Below are 18502 nucleotides of genomic sequence, written 5' to 3' on the forward strand. Positions count from 1 at the left end.
CTAATTCAACCGCTTCCAAACCTTTTGCCCATATGGTCTCAAAGCCAGATACATTAGCGCCAATAATTATAACCACCCATCTTTCACTAACCACTTTCTGTTTTAACTACATCAATCTATAATTTTCTTCCTTACATTCTATCACATATTCCCACAACTGCTTCAGTAGTGCCAATCCTTCCTTAGCTCTGGTCCTTTCACCAACCCCTGACTACTTCAAAGGTGTCTAAAGATCATTCTTCCCTTTATCCTTGAGCTTCGTGTCACTCAGAGCCAGAACATCCAGGTTTATTCCTCAAACATACTACCTATCTCTCGTTTCTTCTCTTATTGGTTACATCCACACACATTCAGACACCCAAATCTGAGCCTTTGAGGAGGAGGAGTGCTCTCCACTTGACTCCTTCTTCTGTTTCCCATTTCAGAAATTGAAATACAAAAAAGGGCGGGTTTCCAGCCCTCCGCTCCCGTTAGTCGCTTTCTACAAAACGCGGGAATTACGGAAGTAGAATTCTTTCTGTCCTACCTCAATGGTCAGAAGAAAGTTACATAACATTTGTCCTAGAAAAATGTACGTCATTGAAATGGTAAGGAATTTACGGAGACAATATCGTAAGGAACCTAGAACGAGACAAACAGGATGTGACCCCACGATGGTAGTATTACTAGAATGTCACATATGAAGAACTGTGAAAAACAAAAGCCCTGTGTATGTCAGTGTCAAATCCACCTTCAAGTACATAGATGACGAGATGTTTGGCAAGATATAGTCACGAGACTTCCACCAGTCTGGTCTCATAATCATTGCTGAGGAAGATGTAAAGGAATGCAGTAAGAATGGTAACATCAGTTACATAGGATGAGTTAAGAGGAGAAACCTCAGTTCGTCCACACTGGATAAAAGAAGAGTAAACAGTTCGTGACAAAGTTCCTAAACCTCAATGATAATGTTTACACAGAACAATTCCTTGATGTACGAAGGATGTACAGAAGTGGAGGTCGAACAACAGAAGTGTTTCCAAGATGTGGCGAAGATTTCTTTCAACAGAAAAAAAGGGGCCAGACAATGTGAGCGTGGAGCTCCCACCTCGTGGGCAAAAGTTGTCAGAATCAAGTAAGTTAAACGGGTAATCACGTGCATCTGCCATGTCAACAAGGTACAAGCAGGCGACGCCAAGACTGACCCAGCATACAGAGGGACAGGGACGACCCCCTTCACCAGGGTTTCCACTCTGCAAACTTGGCTACATCATCTCAAGTAAGACTAACTGCCGGGCTCACATTACCTGAACTACGACCGTCAGGGAAAAGTTGGGCGTAACACATCCGACACTTCGGATCACTCTGGAAGATGGGTTACACAAACTGAGAGTGAGGGGTTTCCCTGTCCATGGGAAAGAATGTTCCATCATTTTTGAGGGGTTGAAAGGAGAGAGAGAGAGAGAGAGAGAGAGAGAGAGAGAGAGAGAGAGAGAGAGAGAGAGAGAGAGAGAGAGAGAGAGAGAGGGGGGGGGGGGCTACAGATCAGCCAGTTCTCGAGCGCCGGATTTCAGACAACCAACTAACTTGGTACACAGTTGCCTTAAGCTTCTCGACAGCGTTGTCTTCGTAAGTGGCTGGTGTTGTGTGGGTGGCTGGTGGTGTTGTGTGGGTGGCTGGTGGTGTTGTGTGGGTGGCTAGTGGTGTTGTGTGGGTGGCTGGTGGTGTTGTGTGGGTGGCTGGTGGTGTTGTGTGGGTGGCTGGTGGTGTTGTGTGGGTGGTTGGTGGTGTTGTGTGGGTGGTTGGTGGTGTTGTGTGGGTGGTTGGTGGTGTTGTGTGGGTGGATGGTGGTGTTGTGTGGGTGGCTGGCAGTGTGGTCAACATCTAGTGTTTAGCCGTAAATCATTTCCCATCTTCTACGTGTGAGGCTGGCAGCTCTACTGCTCCACCTGACCGACAGGAAAACTTTTCATTGGACGTAAACTTGTAGGTTTTTCTGGCAGACTGAGGGAGAGTGAGGTGACCTGTCTCATATTTAGTTGCCAACTGGAACACTTGTATGATCTTTCATCTCCTGAGATCATGTTTGAACGACTTCATAATTAACATCACATCTGAACGTTTAAACTTTATGAGAATTATGTCAGTGCTGTATTCTTCACAACATTATAAATGGAAGATAATAATACGCATTTGACGATGTTTGGTTGACCGGAGAGGGAAGTTCCTCGTATGTAAACTATGATATTTATAAGAGGATCTGCTCTTCAAAGTTATCAAACTGTTCATCTTCGGAAAAAAGTCGTTTAAACACCAGGTGAAATTATTAACCCTACCATTATTTGTTATAGTGTTTTTAATGTTATTTTCAGTCGAAGAATAAATACAGAAGGTGTTGATAAAGCATAATACCTCAACAGCAAACGCCGTGTCCTCCGTTTTCTAATCATCAATAAGATTGCCGCTGTTTGTTTGTTTGTCATCAGTGTGTCACCTTATGATGATAAGACAAATACAAGATAACGAACACCCACGCCAGGTTCTCACCTCAGGTGATCTCGCACGACACCTACTGTAAGGGCACCACCAGTAGCCTCCCTGACGGAGGCGTGTCAGTGATTGTGCCCCACGTGAGGCGTGTGGCAAACTGATGTCCCTACACCAGTTGGCGTCATGTGGCGGATCCCCGAAGGATCAGGCTGGAGATGTGGTTGTAACCAAGAGGAGGAGGAGGGAGAGTTGAGGAGGGATATACTCGGGGAGAGGATCATGGATGTACTGAGTAGAACTGAGCTCAAGGGTAAGGGAGGAGAATGGTTTGGGAATGTTCAGTTGGTTAAACGTAGGACGGGTACGGAGGGACGTGCCAGTGCTGATGGTTAGCTGGCCTGACTCCCCACAGTAGCTGGTCATATTACCATGGAGGAGGAACCGAGGGATGTGTGGAAGATCGTGAAGTGTGTCTAACACTGATAACGAGAGGAACACGGAAGATACAAGACGCTTCTGTGTATGAAGGTGTCTGGTGTCGCTAGGGTAGTATTATCAGGTCGTGGACGGAGTGTTGAGGGAGGTAGATGCAGGAGTCTAAGTGAGAAGGACGAGTGTACAGCATGCTGGAGCTGGAAGATGATTGTGTTGCTGTTTGCAGATGACAAGAGTTTGGTGGCAGACTCGAGGGAGAAACTCCAAACCTTGGTGTCTATGTCTGGTGGAACGTCAGAGGAAGAAGGTGAGAGTAAATCTGAGATATACTGGAATAACAGCTTCCAGATGTCTTCAGTGTGGGAGATATCTCTATATCTGAGTCTCTAAATCGTGTGTGATCCATGAGTCAAAACACCATCACTGGCTGGCCACAATCCTCCAAGCGTTCTTCTGGCTCACCCAGATAACCTGACGTATTATTCTTGTCAGTATCATGACCAACACTGACGTAGAACATTACACTGAGAGGAAACATCCAGTGTGGGTGGGTAATGCTCTTGCAATCATGATATCTACAAAACTCATCGTCATCGGGGAAGTTCAATATGTATTTTTAATTAGACGTAATTTTGTGTGATTGACAGGTTGAGTCTAATTGCAACTTTTTAACACTATTACAAAGGTCGGCTTAAAAGTTGATATATTCGTTCCATCCTAACGAGGCAGGGCTGGAGGGGGGGGGGGGGGGGGGGCAGAGTATGTAAACCAACGCGTCAATGTACTTACGAGGAGCGAGTGTATGCGCGCGCGCGCGAGCCAGAGAATGTGTCTTGCAAAACACACAGGTTAACAGAACACTGAACAACATCATACTTTTAGGTTTGGTTTGATAACTTTGTTCAATAAGTTCACATATCTAAGCTGGCTTAATGTTCGCTCACCCACGAAGCACAGATGTCCACTAAATACAACAGATACATTCCCTTTGTTGTTAACGAAACAGCGAGCCTGGCTGTGCCAGAATGGCTTATAATAGAAAAATTAATGGCAAATTTAGAGATCTGGCACAAACCAATCAACTTCCCTAAAAACATTTTATTGTTTGCATTTTTTTGCCTGGATTAACAATAGCCAATAATATTTGGTGACGTTGGTCCAGCGTAGAATGAGTTACTCTCACTATACACTGAGGGTTGTGTGGCGGGCCGGTTGTGTGGCGAGCCGGTTGTGTGGTGGGAGGGTTGTGTGGCGGGCCGGTTGTGTGGCGGGCCGGTTGTGTGGCGGGAGGGTTGTGTGGCGAGCCGGTTGTGTGGCGGGCCGGTTGTGTGGCGGAGGGTTGTGTGGCGGGCCGGTTGTGTGGCGGGCCGGTTGTGTGGCGGGCCGGTTGTGTGGCGAGCCGGTTGTGTGGCGAGCCGGTTGTGTGGCGGGTCCCGGTTGTGTGGCGGGGGCCGGTTTGTGTGGCGGCGCGGTTGTGTGGCGGCGGTTGTGGCGGGCCGGTTGTGTGGCGGGCCGGTTGTGTGGCGGGCCGGTTGTGTGGCGGGCCGGTTGTGTGGCGAGCCGGTTGTGTGGTGGGAGGGTTGTGTGGCGGGCCGGTTGTGTGGCGGTAGGGTTGTGTGGCGGGCCGGTTGTGTGGCGGGAGGGTTGTGTGGGGCCGTTGTGTGGCGAGGGTTGTGTGGCGGCCGGTTGTGTGGGGGCCGGTTGTGTGGCGAGGGTTGTGTGGCGTAGGGTTGTGTGGCGGGCCGGTTGTGTGGCGGAGGGTTGTGTGGCGGCCGGTTGTGTGGCGGAGGGTTGTGTGGCGGGCCGGTTGTGTGGCGGGCCGGTTGTGTGGCGGGCCGGTTGTGTGGCGGGCCGGTTGTGTGGCGAGCCGGTTGTGTGGGGGCGGTTGTTGATGGCTTGTGTGACGGGTTTGTGTGTGACGGCATGTTTCTTCTTGCGAGCGTTTTGTGCGGTCATACGTCGGGTCTGTTATGTGACAGGGGAGATATATGGTGGGTAACCTGTGTAGCGTGACAGATGGGATTGCTTGCGTTACAAGTGCTTTGTGTAACGGGAGGGATGCATGACGGACGCCTAGCAGGAGGGAAACATAACAATACCAATGGATCGTTCGGAATCGTCTACTGCTAGTTGTAGTGGTAGTTAGCACTTCCATCACTGACCTTACATCATCATATTGCGTTGAGACGCCAGCCCCAGGTCGTGATGTCAGTCACAGCGGCGGTGGACGCCACATTCGAGGCTCAGGGACGCGACGCTAACCTCGGGTCTCTGACCCTCCCTCAGGTCATCATGGATCACTCCCGCTGGAATCCTGGGAGTTTCCTGGAAAACATGAATGAAATTAGACAAAGATCACTTCAGTGGGCACAAACATTTCGGAGGTAGAGAACACGTGCCTAGCATGCAATAGGTCAGGTCAGGTCAGGTCAGGTCAGGTCAGGTTAGGTTAGGTGCTGTTCACGCCAAGGTAGAGTGGCTGGCGATCGTACAGCGTGGCAATATCCTGACCAAGTAGTGGCACGACGTAATACATTATCTCTGCAACATACTGACCTCATACGTCATCTTAACAGAGAGTCCAGGCATTAGCTTGACTACACCTTATGGATAGCAAGATAGGTAAAAACTTGTCAAATTTAGATTCATTCTTAACTAACTGTATGATAACTAAGACACCCCTGGAACAGTTGACAGATAATCAACTGATGAAGAGATTGCAGACTTTACGGAGCTTTACTTGTGAGGGCCAGAATCTGGCTGATTCACCGAAGGTCATAACAATGATCATTCAGTTGAATCTTTCGTGGATACCACAATCTCCGACGAAGAGGACTCCTCAGAGGGAGAGCATGGAATCAGAATTTCCAGTTAGGTGATGGAAGACGTCAATACCGAGGTGTAGGGGTCCATCAGAGCACATGGGAGCCTAGGACTGGGGTCCAGTTACGTGCGTCTAAGACCACACCAGCAAGGGTCATCATCTGTGTGTATCGTGTTGTTGTCACAACAAGAATGTAGCACCGTGAGACGACCCTCGCTGGAGACCACCAGTAGATACAATCCCCTCCTCTATGACAGGAAGATAATACGAATGGATAACTTTAGACGGCACTGAAACAGAGGGTCGTGCGACGGTGCCAAACTGTTACAACATTCACACTTACTGTGACAGATGTTGTTGTCTTAATCCATTCATGCGCATGTCAGAGGATGTTACATCAACTAGATATGATACATCAGTGAACAATACCGAAATCTCGACCTGGAGGAGATCTTGGAAGTGTCTCAGTATCGACTTGCCTTACTGTAAAGAACCCAGAGTTTGGTTCTCAAGACATACATACATACGTGGTCGGTCGCTCTCACGGTGGTACAGTCACTTTGTTTCGTATGGAAGGATCAGCTGACGAGCGTTTACACCTGGAATCTGAGCATGAGGCTGCAACTCACATATAGAGTCTCTTTCTGTGTTGATGAACACATAGGAATTTATGTTGGTGATAAGACACTCCTATGAATTTGGTGGATGTACAGCAATCCTACGTCAAGAAGATCTGGGTCAAGAGAGAGGCAAAGTGACAGGTTGGTACCTCACGTAAGACTGGTTCTCTTACTCGCTGAGGATTGGATATGGACCTTTCACAGATGTACCGGCTGACCAAGGAAGTCCGCTACTCAATGTACCGGCTGTTCAAGGTCAGTCTCCTCTTTCGTGTACTGTACCAAACGTTCTGGTTGACCTCTCTCTCTGTGACCCAGATGGACTCATCAACAGTTTCCTGGTGGGAAACAAGCCATCGTTCTGGTGTCTGTAGATCCTGAAGCTTCTCCACTCAAAAGCTGCTTCACGGAACCTGACCTGTCCTACCTGGCGTGTCAGCTGTCACTACTAGGGTCATCTGGGTCAACATTCAGAAACAGTTTCATTACAATTGTTCATCACATTACGTGTGGAGCTTCTGAGCATCATACTGACATGTGCAACTTCTGAGCATCATACTGACATGTGCAGCTTCTGAGCATCATACTGACATGTGCAACTTCTGAGCATCATACTGACATGTGCAGCTTCTGAGCATCATACTGACATGTGCAGCTTCTGAGCATCATACTGACATGTGCAGCTTCTGACCATCATACTGACATGTGGAGCTTCTGACCATCATACTGACATGTGCAGCTTCTGAGCATCATACTGACATGTGCAGCTTCTGACCATCATACTGACATGTGCAGCTTCTGACCATCATACTGACATGTGCAGCTTCTGACCATCATACTGACATGTGCAGCTTCTGACCATCATACTGGCATGTGCAGCGGATTCTCTTTCCTCCATATCTCAACATTCCAGCCATGTCCTCCCACCCCTCCCTATGTGTCTCTTCCTCCCACCCCTCCTTATGTGTCTCTTCCTCCCATCCCTCCCTGTGTGTCTCTTCCTCCCATCCCTCCCTATGTGTCTCTTTCTCCTATCCCTCCCTATGTGTCTCTTCCTCCCATCCCTCCCTATGTGTCTCTTCCTCCCACCCCTCCCTATGTGTCTCTTCCTCCCATCCTCCCTATGTGTCTCTTCTCCCACCCCTCCCTATGTGTCTCTTCTCCCACCCCTCCCTATGTGTCTCTTCCTCCCACCCCTCCCTATGTGTCTCTTCCTCCATCCCTCCCTATGTGTCTCTTCCTCCCACCCCTCCCTATGTGTCTCTTCCTCCCACCCCTCCCTATGTGTCTCTTCCTCCCACCCCTCCCTATGTGTCTCTTCCTCCCATCCCTCCCTATGTGTCTCTTCCTCCCACCCCTCCCTATGTGTCTCTTCCTCCCACCCCTCCCTATGTGTCTCTTCCTCCCAGCCCTCCCTCTGTGTCTCTTTCTCCTATCCCTCCCTATGTGTCTCTTCCTCCCACCCCTCCCTATGTGTCTCTTCCTCCCACCCCTCCCTATGTGTCTCTTCCTCCCACCCCTCCTTATGTGTCTCTTCCTCCCACCCCTCCCTATGTGTCTCTTCCTCCCACCCCTCCTTATGTGTCTCTTCCTCCCACCCCTCCTTATGTGTCTCTTCCTCCCACCCCTCCTTATGTGTCTCTTCCTCCCATCCCTCCCTATGTGTCTCTTCCTCCCACCCCTCCCTATGTGTCTCTTCCTCCCACCCCTCCTTATGTGTCTCTTCCTCCCATCCCTCCCTATGTGTCTCTTCCTCCCACCCCTCCTTATGTGTCTCTTCCTCCCATCCTCCCTATGTGTCTCTTCCTCCCACCCCTCCCTATGTGTCTCTTCCTCCCATCCTCCCTATGTGTCTCTTCCTCCTATCCCTCCCTATGTGTCTCTTCCTCCATCCCTCCCTATGTGTCTCTTCCTCCCATCCCTCCCTATGTGTCTCTTCCTCCATCCCTCCCTATGTGTCTCTTCCTCCCATCCCTCCCTATGTGTCTCTTCCTCCCACCCCTCCTTATGTGTCTCTTCCTCCCATCCCTCCCTATGTGTCTCTTCCTCCCATCCCTCCCTATGTGTCTCTTCCTCCCACCCCTCCCTATGTGTCTCTTCCTCCCATCCCTCCCTATGTGTCTCTTCCTCCCACCCCTCCCTATGTGTCTCTTCCTCCCACCCCTCCCTATGTGTCTCTTCCTCCCACCCCTCCTTATGTGTCTCTTCCTCCATCCCTCCCTATGTGTCTCTTCCTCCATCCCTCCCTATGTGTCTCTTCCTCCCATCCCTCCCTATGTGTCTCTTCCTCCCACCCCTCCCTATGTGTCTCTTCCTCCCACCCCTCCTTATGTGTCTCTTCCTCCCACCCCTCCTTATGTGTCTCTTCCTCCCACCCCTCCTTATGTGTCTCTTCCTCCATCCCTCCCTATGTGTCTCTTCCTCCCACCCCTCCCTATGTGTCTCTTCCTCCCACCCCTCCTTATGTGTCTCTTCCTCCATCCCTCCCTATGTGTCTCTTCCTCCCACCCCTCCTTATGTGTCTCTTCCTCCATCCCTCCCTATGTGTCTCTTCCTCCCACCCCTCCTTATGTGTCTCTTCCTCCCACCCCTCCTTATGTGTCTCTTCCTCCCACCCCTCCTTATGTGTCTCTTCTCCCACCCCTCCCTATGTGTCTCTCCTCCACCACCACCACCACCTTGATGTTGACCAACACTAGCTGTTCCACCACCACTGATACCGCCGGATGTCTCTCCACCACCAACACCAACACCACCAGTTGCCTCTCCACCACCACCACCGCTAGCTGCCTCTCCACCACCACCACCACCGCTAGCTGCCTCTCCACCACCACCACCACCGCTAGCTGCCTCTCCACCACCACCACCACCGCTAATCATGTGTGACGTGGCCTTTTCTGTGGCGGCTGGACCAGGCAGGGTGCCTACTGTGCTGGTTCATATGTGTCATTAGTCACGTGTTCCTGGTCATTACACTGACGCCAGACCACCTGGGATAAGGTGGCCCAACGACCCAGCACACAAGTGACCCTCACCCTGGCCAGAATGACGGTTGGATCCCTTACCTGTAAGTTAAACTAAGTTCTCGATGGAGCGAATCTTTGTCCAACTTAACGTAAGTCGTCTACGTACGTACGTACACCTTAGCCACGCCTGCCAATACTGGAAGCAGCCAGCCAGCCGGTCACCACTCGACCACCTGCGTCGTGGGACATAATAGGCGGCCGTTACGACGGGATGGCCACAGCACGATCCGCTAACTTCATCACAAGTGTCCACACGCAACACAAAACCCAAGTGTGACGTCCACGAACGCAGAGAGAGAGAGAGAGAGAGAGAGAGAGAGAGAGAGAGAGAGAGAGAGAATCATAATCAACAACGGTCAATGTTAATCGACCTCAACATCGAAGTAAGTTTTCATGAAGAGAGACCTGAGTTCCTCCCACTTGGTGACAGTTTACATGAAGGATGATCCACCATGTATGTACCTTGTGTCATCACACTCATTCCTCACCTCTGGTATGTGAGTTAGATCTACTCCTCCTCTGACGTTTGTGGCAACATTTTACAACAGACCGAAGCGTCCACCTTCCTCAACCAGTAGAAGAGACTGTGGGTTTCCCCCAACACCAGACAACTTGTGGACTGCAATGTCCTGTGTGTAAATTGTTGTGTTGTCTGAATGATGCAGGGAGCGTGGATGCGACCCCTGCTCACTACCAATACTATGTGACGGGTTCATGTCATCTGGTGCGAGGCTCTGAATCGTTAGGTTAGGTTAGGTTAGGTTAGGTTAGGTTAGGTTAGGTCACCCAGATTATCCTCGTCTGACTCCTGAGCAGCGGCTAAACCTGAACCTGGGAGCTGGTCTAGGGGCCGGCCCGGGAGTCAACAGGAGGCACACGCCGGGAAAGAACAAACAGTTACATCACAGCGCACACCGTCACACCGTCACTACGCACACCGTCACACCGTCACTACGCACACCGTCACTACGCACACCGACACACCGGTGCGGAGTAAGCCCTGGGCAGGTGGAGGGGATGTGTGAGCCTCCTGCAACATCACATGTACACGAATTCCACATGCATTTTAAAATGGTCCTCAAACTCGACATAATTTTTCCATAATGACATGACACATGATCAACCAACAATATGTGTGATATGATCCAGCCACACACACACACACACACACACACACACACACACACACTAGCTCAGTGACCCACAGTCAAGTGGGAGCTTGAGACTGAGCGTGAGGAGCAGCCCTTCCAATATGTCACACATAAACACATTACTGCATCAAAGACCCAACTGCCGGGAACACCCACCGGTAACTGGGTGACGGCAGTGGGAGATCAGTGGAGGAGATGGAGTAGTGATGAAGTGGTGGTGGTGTAGTGGTGGAGAAGTGGTGGTGGTGTAGTGGTGGAGAAGTGGTGGTGGTGTAGTGGTGGAGAAGTGGTGGTGGTGTAGTGGTGGAGAAGTGGTGGTGTTGGTGTCGATCATGTTGGCAGTGAGGGAGGAGCCACCGATGCTCATAATAATCAGATACATCTCTTACTGATCACATTAATCATTGTCCCTGAGCTGTATGTTGATACAGCTGATTTGTGATCTAAAGTTGAAAACATCTGGAATACAGTAGATTCTTGGTACAGTAATGATAGATGAGTTAGGTGTCTCTCTCATATACTGCAGATTGCTGTGTGATTTTGTGTGGTTCCTCGTGTTATTATGTTGTTTGTGTTGCTGATGTATGTGTTGTGTGTGGTGATGTACTTGGAGACTTGAACAAACTTCATGTTCATCCTGGATAAAAAATAGATTGTCGTACTTATGATAAGTGAAAATACCATTACCCACTGTGGGAGATGGTGGGTGGTGAGGCAGGGAGAGATGGTGATGTCCGCTGAAGATCAATGTGGGGGAAGTAGAGTGGTCATTCCATCCACTGTGGGGTATGATGGAGCAGAGGTAAATCATTAACAATAATTCCGGGCGACGATGAAGAAGATCATTAGGAAAATGAACACATCAATGTCTGAGATGAGGAGAGGGAAGGCAGCATTCTGGAGAAACCAGATGGAAGTAGAAGGAAGCATGAGGCCGACTTCAGACACATAAACCATCTCACGTCATTCCTCATATAATCGACCTTCATATCATGCCAGCAATTGCTTCCTCATACTTGCAGCCTCATTCATGTCACGCCAACCTAGAGCTGGTTATCAATAACCTGGGAAGTAAGGGTGAACTGCATCCCAGTTTCCATTATATGTTATTAACGTCTGTACAACGGAGGACAAAGGAAGCAACAGGAAAGTCTGGTTTCTCCCCTAGTGAATAAATGACAGCTACCAGTCACAGTCAAGGGAGAGAGAAATTGGTTCAGGGAAATTTACAGCAAATGTGAACCCCGCTGTGCTGAGCGAAGGTTAGTAGATAGACGGTGATTCATCTATCTGGAACCGAGAGAGTTTACTGAAGGGAAGTATAAGCAATCAGTGATGCGTACAATATTTTCTAAATCATCCGATTTGCAGGTGAGAGTTAGACCTGTTACCTCCGCCTTAACATTACTTTAAAACCTTCCAGCAGATGGTTCATAAAGGTGTAAAAAGTAACTTTTTCCGCCATTGGTTCCACTCGGATCAATACGGTCGGGAGATCAACATGGTTATGATTGGCGGGAACAATCAGATGGGAGACGTCTGACATCACAAAGACTGAGCACAGAGCGGACACACAGCCACCACTGACTGCCACGGGTACCTCACAGCCACCACTGACTGCCACGGGTACCTCGCAGCCACCACTGATGGCCTGGGGTCCCTCACAGCCACCACTGATGGTCAGGGATCCCTCACAGCCACCACTGATGGCCTGGGGTCCCTCACAGCCACCACTGACTGCCACGGATACCTCGCAGCCACCATTGATGGTCAGGGATCCCTCACAGCCACCATTGATGGTCAGGGATCCCTCACAGCCACCACTGATGGTCAGGGATCCCTCACAGCCACCACTGATGGCCTGGGGTCCCTCACAGCCACCACTGACTGCCACGGATACCTCGCAGCCACCATTGATGGTCAGGGATCCCTCACAGCCACCATTGATGGTCAGGGGTCCCTCACAGCCACCACTGACTGCCACGGATACCTCACAGCCACCACTGATGGCCTGGGGTCCCTCACAGCCACCACTGACTGACACGGGTACCTCGCAGCCACCGCTGATGGCCTGGGGTCCCTAACAGCCACCACTGACTGACGCGGGTACCTCGCAGCCACCACTGATGGCCAGGGGTCCCTCGCAGCCACCATTGATGGCCAGGGGTCACTCACAGCCACCATTGATGGCCAGGGGTCCCTCACATATACCGTTACGAACATATATACAATCGGTTCGTTTTCCCCCAAACCCCTTCAGCCTCCGAGTTTGCCTCCAGACGTGACAGTGTCAGTTTCAGGCATACAAACTTACCCTCATTGCATGCCTGAGGTATGCATACAAATTATCCAACTGTATCAACTAATTAGTTGCCTAGTTATGCAGCCCCAGGACCCCATCTACGACGCTCCTACAGTCTGGAAGCTGTGCTATATGCGGACGCAGGGTAAGGTGGACTCCTTTAGGGTTACGAGGGTCTTCGACGAGGCTGACCATCCGTCTACTGACGATGATGTAGCCCAGCGATGTTGACTCTAGCCTGCAGTGTTACCAGCTGCACGTGGAACCCGGGAGCGGTTAATCATTGAACACAAATAATTAGAATTTACATTAAGCTCGTCTATAATTACTTCAGGTTCCGTCGCTATTATCCAGTGTAATGAACCATAACCAGGTCGAGAGATGGTAATGTTATGATGCTGGACACGTGCCTCTCACTCCCACTTGGTCTCCAGAGGCAACATCATCTTCATCATCTTCCTGCCAGAGTCTTGTATGAGCCTGAAGCCGAGTGAGCCAAGTTAATGTCTCACGAAACGAAACAACAAAAGACCAAAGATTTGGTTCGATCTTTTCATCCCAGATGTTGACCTGATGCGTTAACAAACATTCTCTCAGAGACACAGTCAATGATCAGCTTGTATCAACTTGCTTTACATGGGGAAGGGCCATCACTTGACAAGCCCTCAGTTAACATAACTACCTTCAGACACAACAACACCAGCAGCTTATTATTCTAATTCACGAATGAAAAGTCATCGTTTGCTTGACACTTGGGAAAGAAGCAACATGATGAACATAAGTGATCAAGGAAATGCTGATAAAGCAGTACAATTCTGACCATCGTGTGGCTCACGTGACAATATATGAGATCAATACAAAAACTGTCATTTAAACAGCGCAGTGAACAGTCATGGATCAGCTGTATAGATGTAATGAAAACGATAATGAGAGGAAGAACAATTGACAATGCATGAAAACAAGATTCTTATATGAACCAAAACATTGATCACTTACAATGAAGACAACAGTTTTGGTGGAACAATTGTGGATCATCCACTTCCTGGATTAGGATGATAATTCATAAAATCACAAGACCAAAACATACGTCTATACATAAGCATACTTATATATGCACACAACAATACACATATAACATCAGTCTTTACAATACACCTTATGCTACTGTGATGGTGACAATGTTCTCTCACTCTATATGATCCTAAAGATTGGCAGGTCTTACATTTACAATTACTCCAGAAAGTCTGCAGAAGAAAGATGAAAGAGAAGTGAAACTGCAGTCAAAGAAAGAATTTAAATGGAGAGAACTTGGTCGTGCAATGCGAATGAAACAAGGAATTTACAAAAACAGTTATGAACCAAACAATTATTGTCAGAATCAGAAAATTTCTAGACTAAGATGACATTATTGAATCACAAGATAACAAATGATAAAAGAATAACTAATGGTCAGGAGTGAGAGACCCAGATGATAACTGTGATCTTATAATTCAAGTCACCTCCACCAAGTCCCTCACTCCCTTCTCGCCCATTGTCATGTGAAGCATGTTTCGAACGCGACCGAGTCTCAAGTGGGTGACTGATTCATCCGTACCGTTTGTGGGGAAGTTGTCTTTTGCTCGAGACAATACTGTTTATGCCCCAGCTATGGCACACGTTAGTAGCTGCTTGTATTGTTTCTTATCTGATTTTTCGTAACACCAAAGAAAAAGAAAATCTACCTCTCCTCACCGTCTTGTTCCCCTTGAACGGCAGCGATCCACATCAGACGCACTTGCTTCAAAGCTGCGGACTCTCGGCCGGTTCGAACCAAGGAATCGAACCACTTTCACTTTCGTCCGGAAGGGCTACTTTCTGACGTGTAGGTTCTTCGTTCATCACTATATAGTCTGCCATTTTCTGTAAGACCTGCCCCTGTGGTACACTACTCGTTACGTCTAACTATTCTGAGGCTCGAGTATTAATCGCTAATTTGCTGCCAGTCAACAAATATCTTAATCATCAAAGTACAACCCCATCAATACAATGTAAATTTACTTTCGTTCGCAACTTTGAAGTGGAACTTTATTGAATGTTTTTTCGGAAATCTAACTAGATGACATCAACTGTCTTACCTTCATCATGCATAATGATTATATAAAAACAAAATGATTCATCAATTATAGCGATTTTATCGAAAATCATTCAGAAAATCGTTTATTAAGTGGTGGTCCTCTAAATTGTCCACTATCTTACGTACTATGATAGTTTCCAGACGTTGACCAGCTACACACGGTAAAAGAACTGGAAGATGATTTCCAGGCAGTGATTTATTACATTACTTATTTTAGATACAAGTGTTACATCAGCAAGCTTCCAGCCCTAGGGAACTCCCTCTGTAGCAAATGACTTGTTGACAAGAGCAGCCATTTTTCGCCTCTTTCTTCGTCTTCGGATGAATACTATTTGAGCCTGCTATCTTTATTTACTTTCTATTTAGTACTGACAGAATATCTTCAAGCCTTGTGTCAATGTATCGCATATGTCTTCCTCCTTTAGAAATGGAAATGAATCAGGGACGTGAGTTGCATCTTCAACAATAAATACAGATGAGACAAAAATCATTTGAAACCTTTGCCATAACCAGGCCCCACACACCCTTCCTTGGTTTACCCCTGTCGCTGGTTCAGTCCATTGATTGTACACAAACCCCAGTACACCACACATGTCCCCTGAGAGTTCAAATCTATTCAAAACAAGCCGTTGTCAGCTTCGGGTCGCCCTATGGTTAAACCGTCACCAGAGGTAAGCAATGTCGACCTGGCTCAGTAGGTGTCTAGCTTCTCCTAGTACTTACCATATCATAGTTCAGCAATGATAACACACTGTGTCTTGTTGTCACATCACAACCCCCGATGAAGTATACACGATCTTGTCCAGGTGGTAAGTTCTAAGATACTATGAAGAGCAGTTAAAGCTCTGCGAACGTGTTAACAAGTTCGTGGTCACGGAGGTAGACGGGTCCACTGAGCACTGATTCACTCACGGTGCAAATCCTCTACCGACTCAGGGCAAACGGTGCATCCAGCGATCATTTCTCTTGCTTCATGGTTTCAGCGAACGACTGTACCAGCTCACACTCTCACTGAACACTCACTGTCAACCCACACTTTCATCGAATATTGACATCAGAGTAGCACACTTCTAGTACACTGTACATTACAGAATAAACTAACCAAATGACTGTTGGGCTGTACAGCTACAAGTCAGGTGGGAAAGGCCAAAGGGAAACAGGTGGACGAGCACAGACGCTGAGTTACGTCATTAAGAGAGACAATTGTCAAAATGGGAGTGTTTACATGGCGTAGCCATGTAAACACTGGTGTGATGAAGGCTACACCACTTCTGAAAAATGTTAAAACAATTAGGTTTCCACAATTTGCGTGGCCAGTGCACTTGAGTTACAGGGTAAACACAGTCCAAAAGTGTTACGGTTTTCCCAGACACTCCATACAACGATGGTTCACATCGGACAACAACCACACCTTCCACACTCGCTACAGGCTCACACTTTCTATGGGTTTTAAAGCTTTTATAAATTCTATAATCTCTAGATGAGTTAAATGCTATATATTATCTACAAACCCTAAAATACCTCTGCATTCTATAATATCTATGTACGTGTTTCAAACTCTGTTCAAGAATCATCAGACAATACATGTTCTACATGATCTAACTGTTCTACATGATGTACGTGCAGGGTCCCTGATATGTTCATATTCCACGTTCCTTGTTCTCTACAGTCTTTAAACTCTCTACAGGCTCACCAGTCTCTATGTTTTCTACAGCCTTCATGTGTAGCTTGGGTCAGCCTTTATATGTCTGAAAATCTGGACAGGTTCATCATGACCACCAGCATGTCCTTCACACCGTACAGGATCCTAAGTCTCTCTGTGTTCTACACTTTCTACAGCTTCACGAGCCTCCTCATGTTCTACAGCTTCACCAGCCTCCTCATGTTCTACAGTCTACACAGGGTCATCACTTCATCACTACGGTCTCCACCATCTAAAGCCTTCACAAGTTTCACATGTTCTACAATCTCTACTGGTTCCTAACTCCTTACATGTTCTACAGTTATCAGACTCTACGTGACCCACAGACGACAGGTTCTTGCCTCTCTACACATTCTGCAGTCTCTACAGGTTTCTACAGTCACTACAGGCCGTTCAATCTCTACAGGTTCTACAGGTCGTCAGATGCTGTGTGTGTTTGTATGATCACTCACCTGCTGTTTGCTTCGTGTGAGACAGATGACTTGGTAGTTGACACACAGGTAATTAGGCCATAACCTTTAGCAAGCTCATTACCATCTGGGTTCCCAAGCCTCTGAGACCAGATGTTCTGTGAACATATGAGGGGAAAACACACACACACACACACACACACACAAACACACACACACACACACACACACACACACACACACACACACACATCTAAGGGCAACTTCAACAAATGACCTATTTCTTAAAGATCAGGAAACCTTGATTACACAGCCTAATTGCCTGGTTGCCCCTTAACGAGTTTCCTTAAATTGGCTTGGGGTTGTAAGTTGTGGTAATTTCCTAATAAACTAACCAGCCATGACCTTAATGAAGCAGAACACATGCTGATGAAATGATGCCATTGTTTACAGAGAGACACCTGATTATTAAGAGAGAGAGAGAGAGAGAGAGAGAGAGAGAGAGAGAGAGAGAGAGAGAGAGAGAGAGAGAGAGAGAGAGAGAGAGATGTTCCACGAGAGCAGAACAGAGTCAGGGGTTCTAAGAAGGAAAGGATCTGTCGGTGTGAACAATTGTAACACAATTTTTCCTTTACGTCGTATCATATTTCACTGATGTTTTGTGTTGTTTAACTTATTCCACAAATCATTCAAGACATTTCTTCATCTTCAGTTTATTCGTGATGATAACCATTATAGGTACGTACGTATGGCTTATGTGTCCAATTTAATGTAAGTGTTTTCACTAAAGACTGTGTTCAGACCTGCTTATGACCTCTGACACCAACTATAGAATAATGGTTGAGTTGTGGTTGACTTATGACCTCTGACCCCTCCCGGTATGGTTAACCTTGTGGCTGACCAGTTGATATGATGTGTTACATGAGCCATTATGGTTATTATGGTGACTGGCCAGTCGATGTGACCTGCGACATAAAATATGATAACATCTTAACGTCGGAATTTGGTTGTTATAACATTCACAACCAAGTAGACATCTGAATCCACTTAACATAACACCTCTGTCCAGATTGTTTGAGTAACGAAAGTACAATCACAGGAGGTGGTAAGTATGACCTTGAATGTCAGGGTTAGTATGGCTAGATGACCCGTGTGGGGCCTTTCTAACTACCCACTTCCAAGCTATGTTCATAAAGGTTTCCAGAGTTATGATTACAACTTTAAGAAATCTCTTGAAGTCATACTAACTAATTCCAGAGTTCCTCTGAAATCACATTAACCACTTCCAGAGGTCTTTTAGCACTCCAAAAACTCCCGAGGTGCCTGAAAAGTAGTTAGAATGACGCCAGAAGTTAGTCTTTCAAACCTCTTATTGTGTGATAACACAATGGTCACACGGGGGAAGTTAAGAGATGTCAGGTCAGAGTTGAGCAGAGTTATCATGCAGGAA

At 47.6% G+C, this 18502-nt stretch overlaps 1 long non-coding RNA gene across 2 annotated transcripts in view; it reads right to left on the bottom strand.

The window, feature by feature from the left end:
- Nucleotides 1–15873, bottom strand: part of LOC139764458 (uncharacterized) — a 38741-nt gene extending 22868 nt beyond the window's left edge. Inside the window, exons 1-2 of one of the 2 annotated variants that reach the window (XR_011716377.1) lie at nucleotides 15664–15873; nucleotides 5067–5229 (exon numbers count right to left, since the gene is read on the bottom strand). This is a non-coding gene — a long non-coding RNA (uncharacterized lncRNA). The remainder of the gene's footprint in view (nucleotides 1–5066; nucleotides 5230–15663) is intronic. The other variant, XR_011716376.1, reaches the window with a different exon arrangement.
- Between the last annotated feature and the right edge of the window lie 2629 nt (nucleotides 15874–18502).

Source organism: Panulirus ornatus, chromosome 50 (assembly GCF_036320965.1).
Source record: "Panulirus ornatus isolate Po-2019 chromosome 50, ASM3632096v1, whole genome shotgun sequence".
Taxonomy (NCBI): domain Eukaryota; kingdom Metazoa; phylum Arthropoda; class Malacostraca; order Decapoda; family Palinuridae; genus Panulirus; species Panulirus ornatus.